Source organism: Cataglyphis hispanica, chromosome 7 (assembly GCF_021464435.1).
Source record: "Cataglyphis hispanica isolate Lineage 1 chromosome 7, ULB_Chis1_1.0, whole genome shotgun sequence".
Classification (NCBI taxonomy): Eukaryota; Metazoa; Arthropoda; class Insecta; order Hymenoptera; family Formicidae; genus Cataglyphis; species Cataglyphis hispanica.
In genome coordinates, this window is record NC_065960.1 from 5,715,859 (window position 1) to 5,721,414 (window position 5,556).

The window sequence follows — 5,556 nt, forward strand, 5'->3', positions numbered from 1 at the left end:
TTCAATGACCGTCCACCCTCCCTCATCAAAGAAAAAAAAAAAAAAAAAAACTCGTGCCATACCGTATGCAAGCGATATTGGCGCGCGTGGCTCAGCTCAAAAACCGGTTCGTCAGTACGCTCGATTGGATAACAATACACGAAGAACGGCGGACCGGGGCACTAGCAGAAGCAGCAACAACAGCAGCACCAGCAGCAGCAGCACCAGCAACCGCGTGAATACTACACACCGCCCTCCCCCCCTCCCCTCGTCGCCGATCCCCTCCGCGTCCCACCCTCAGCCAACAGTCCCCTTTCTCATCCACCGCATCGCGTCCGCCCTGGGTTGTATCCCGTCTTGCTTCCACTGTCGATCTCCTTTCCTCGTCATCCACGAACACCCCACGAGGCACCCGAGGCCCCTTCTTCTCCCCGTTTCTCCGCTTCGCCCCCTCTCGCATGTGGCCGCCCCTACTACGTGCCGCGGCCACCCCTACGATGCCGACGAGGGGGGTCGTACGTGCCGTGGGTAGGGGGCGCCCACGGGCGAAACATGTGTAACGCGCAGCCTTGATTACACGCGGGCTTGTAAAAATTATTATTATGGCCGCTGCTGGCGCGCGACCGAACGGCCGATTTTCCGCGCCCTCGTCACCGCTGATTCTTCCTCTTGTCAAACATGACAATAACTTTTGAAGCGCACCAAAGTGTGCGACATCTTTCTATCATTCGATGGGGGGGCATTCTTTCCGAAAAAAAAAAAATTCTTTATAATTTTTCATAATTGAATTTCTTGCTCATATAGTACATTTATTCGTATCAAACACATTTCTCGTAATTAAAATATAAGAGAATTGTGTGTGTGCATTTATATAATAAATATAAGAGAATTGTGCAGGGAAGTTAAGCTGTATAAGGATAGAAACATGTATATTATTATATTCTCGATATTTAATATGAATCGTATGAAAATCGATGCAAAATCTGGTAAGAAATGGTTGGCATGTCATATGAATTAGTGCGATGTACGTAATTTGCGTACGCGGCAAAAACGTGTGCATCTCTAGCTCTGTATGTATACTACTCCACGCGGAAAGCCCGAATCGCGTAATGAAAATGCATCATTGATCGAAAGCTTGGCGAAGCAACGACGTATACCCGCATTGATTCCTGGTCATTGGGTGGAAGGAAAAATATTACATAGCATTCCGTGCCAGCGAATCAGAGTGGCAACCTTTGCTTTATTTCTACCTAAATAATCATTTAGCTCATTCCCTAAATAATCAGTTAGCTCATTTCATTATGTATATAATTTTATACAGGATATTTCAAACCACCCGTGCACCCCTTTTATTTTGGAAAGATATGTTAGAAAGTTGGGACAAATATATTTACCATAAAAGCTTATCTGAAGTTTCTGATGGTACTTTCATTTTTGGGAAACCCAATATGTTACCTCATATCAATAAAAATTTTTAAATTCCCTTTAGTATTTCCAGGGTTTCCCAAAAATGAAAATACTATCATCAGACACTTAAATAGGCTTTTATGATAAACATGTTTGTCCCAATTTCCTAGCATCATCCCTTTTCTCAAACATCCTGTATAAGCACTCTGATCCGCAACTAACAATAATATGTTTCTAGAGATAAAAGAGTTTTTCCCTGAAGTTAATATACCAATATTGTAAAATATTTTAACACAATTTTCAATCAACACGCAATTTTCTACAAAACTTCTTTGACATAATCGGACATAATCGGACACATATTGGCGCGACAAAAAATGTCCGATTGCTTCATACATTAGGCCCGATCTGTGAGTCTGGTTTGTAACCGACGGATACAAGCCGGCTTCCCTGGTTTCTGGTCGAAGTGGGGCTAACCGCAGAATCGGAGGCAAGATGGCAAAAGTAAGTTGAGAGTCAAGGGGCGGTGCTGCGGCCTGACCAGCCCACCAGCGGCATCCACGTTCTCCTCTCTTTCTGTAAAAGCTAAGATCTCTGGGAGATGCTGGGAGAGAACTCCCATTTTCGAAGACACCGCAGCTTTTAACTCGTTCGTGAAGAATATGCGCTTCACTGATATGATTTCATATTTGCGAACGTGGAAGGAGATACGAAAAGGGCATAAATTTATATAAAGTATAAGATTTTTTCCACAATCTCTCATTTCCTTTCTTGAAAATGGAAAATTCTCTTGCATGCTGGAAAACTGAAGAACAATTTTTCAGTCACTTTTGTTTTCCTTCATTTTACATATCTCTCAAGGATTTTTGGCACTCAGGTTTGTGATAATAAATAAAACGTGGTCGATTAATGCACGAGAAAAGTTGAAGATGATTTTACAACATATAAGAAAAATTTAATAATATAGGGACACGAGAGAACTAAACAAATTCGCTGTCGAGAAAATCGCAGGACCTCAACGGAGAAGGTCATTGACTTCCAGATTGCGGGGACGAACAAAATCCAAAAATCCTTTGGAACACTTCGTAAAAGGCCAGAATAAACATTTCCTGAACGGTTAGTAGCTACGTGGTGTGAGAGCGAGAGGCGAGTGAGGGGTGGCTTGCGGTTTCAGCGGGGATGGTTGCAGACTCCGCAAGAGCGAGCGAGAGAGTCGTGAGGGATGGGTGGTATACACGTGACAGAAGAAGACGGCTTCTCGAGTAACTAAAAGTAGTTACTAAAAGCTGGGCGCGCGGAGAGAAAGGAGGAAGAGGGTGTTGCTGTTTCGTCGGAACACAAATACGCAATTCTTTACAAACGCGAGAGAAGCGGGATATTGTAGTATGTTTAATGAATAAAACTTTAAAACAGAAAGCTATCGTGTAAAAAGGTTTGAGAAACAAGAGATTTGCACGAATTAAAAAAAAATCAATAATAAAAGTTGATGGCAAAAAAAACTGAATAAATACGTAAAAATAATCGTCGCCTAGTATATATTTATATCAAAATTGATAAGAGTTTTTCGCGCGCGCGCGCGTCATACTTTACGTTAATAGGACCGTCTGACCAACTGAATGATTAGCATCTTGTAACATTTGATGCAATGATTGCGTTAACAACACGCGATTGCGTATTATGTTTTTATTGTCCTTATTTTCTATTTAATCTTTTAATATTTGACATAAATAAATATATTTTTCGCATCTATGAGAATGTGGCGTTTCCGGCATAGAACGTAGGAAACGATTCTCGCTCTTGTTCGAAGCTGAGCACAGAGATGGCGACACGAAGGCACTTTTCTGCTCGTCCTGATACGGGTTACGAGAGTGTTCATATATACGAGCCCGATACGCGCCATTACGAGAAGAGGTGGTCGCACCGCTTTAATAAACAGGTAAACGCATAATCTACCTATCCGTTCGTACAAGTAAGCGCGTCGAAATGTTAACTGATAAGCTACCACCGGCAGTGCTTCAAATCAAACATATGACAGCAACACTCTGAACATAGCGCCATTTCATATACAGCTTTGGATCATTTGCGGATCAAATATACATATATTTAATTTTCAACTCTGTTTCCTTTGACTCAATCCTACCTCGAGTGTTAAACGATATCAAGCTCGAACATTTTTTGAACGAAATTATTGTTTTTCCGATGAAGTCTGATAAATGTAACATCCGTGAACACAAAACGGAATATCGACATATATATATATATATATATATAATTTACGCACCGAGAGTTTATGACGCCTAAACGATCGTGGGGGTAGATAATCGAAGCTATCGATGGTCAAGCTATCTAAATCCAAACGATAGCGAGAGGTCTACTTCTCCGCGGATTACCGACCGTGGCGCGCATCCGGCGGTCAGGTACACCCCAAAACCTCAACAATCCGACCAAGAGTACATCCGATGCAATCTGGCCCGAGCCAATGGTCCCGCTTTAACGTCACCCGTATACGTACGACTTTGTCGTTCGGCCCCAGGACGCGTGTAACAAACCCCGTGCGACTACCGTGCGTGGAGAAAGAGAGAACGATTAACGGAACCGTGTCGGCAGGGTAGCCGAAAGAGAGGAACGCGAAAGGGTGCGAGGAAAAGCAGTAAGGGAGAGAGAGAGAGAGAGAGAGAGAGAGAGAGAGAGAGAGGGTGGGAGGGAGGGAGTGACAAGGCGAGGGAGAGAGTCCAGTGTTTTGTTCGCGCGCGATGGACGCGTCGCCATAGCGACCGGCGGTTGTTTATTATTGCGTCCAGCGGTTGTAGGGTGGTACAGGGCGGTTTACAGGGAGGAAAGGGTGCGGGATCCGCGGGGGCCGGCGGGGGAGAGGGCGGACAAGGGGAGTCAAAAGGGTTAGGCAACGCTGTAGAGGGAATCGAAGGGCGGAAGGACGCGAGCGAGAGAGAGAAAGAGAGAAAGAGAGAGAGAGAGAGAGAAAGAGAGGAGAAAGAGAGATGTGGGAGAGAGGAGAATGCTGGTGTGCAACGAGGGAGTGGCGGCCGACCACACGAGGCCGAAAAACACACTCTCCACCAAACCAACCCCTTTCTACACCGTCCTCCCGCAGCCTCCTCCCGGTGGTAATGAGAGTTCGATAAAGCGCCGTTACCAGTGTGTGACGTCAGGCGAGTTTTCTCTTTCCCTCTGTCCCTCTCTTTCTCTCTCCTCGCTATCGTGCAATTTCTCTTCTTTCCTCTCTCTCTCTCTCTCACTCTATTTTTCGTTCTCATTCTCTCTCTCTCTCTTTTAATCTCTCTCCTCGTCGCTCGCTAGAGCTTTTATTGCTCGTTACCTTTTTCGACCGCCGTTAGCGGCGAAGTCGCGAGGTGACAGAAAACGAAGGCATGGAAACTTCGTGTCCGCTTTTTTCCACAACGATAAAAACATCCCGGTAGATCGACGAGTATCATACTTTTCGAGAGAAAGAGAGCATAATTTGTATCGATGCTACCGTATCCGCTGGCGGAAGAATAAACTCGCGCGCGATGATGCTAGGTATAAATAACAGCGCCAAAATTTGTTGATCGCGCATAGTGGCCGATATTAAAAAGTTTAATGAAATTAATGTTTTATTCGTACTGACTATCGAAAACATCCAGCATTCCTCAAAAGAATTCTATTGCATTAGAGAATTATAACAAATATTACTTACTTAATTTTTTTTTAAAACTTTATAAAATATAAAAAATTATATTAATAAAAAATTATATTAATTATACATTTGTATCATCATATAATGATAATACAAATTAAACTTTATATATGCTCCATTTTTAAATGTAGACTGCTTTGTAGTAAATGAATTAATGATGCATGTATTCGCCCCTCTTGCTTCATAACAATTTTAAAATGCGAAATAACATTACACAGAATTTTAAAATCTATCTTTCTCTCTCCGAAAAGAAGAATGAAAATTTCTTCCGTATTTATTCTATTTCGAGAATTTTATTCGTCATCGACGATCACTGACGTTTCTGAATTTTCACCAGACACATTTAATTACGAAAAAAATAGGTCTTTCTGAAAAAGTAAAAATTATTCTCCCCCTCCCGCTTACAATCGCGGTGAAACCAAATCATCAACCGAGTCGGTGGATCGATCGATCAAGCCCTAATTGATCCCGGA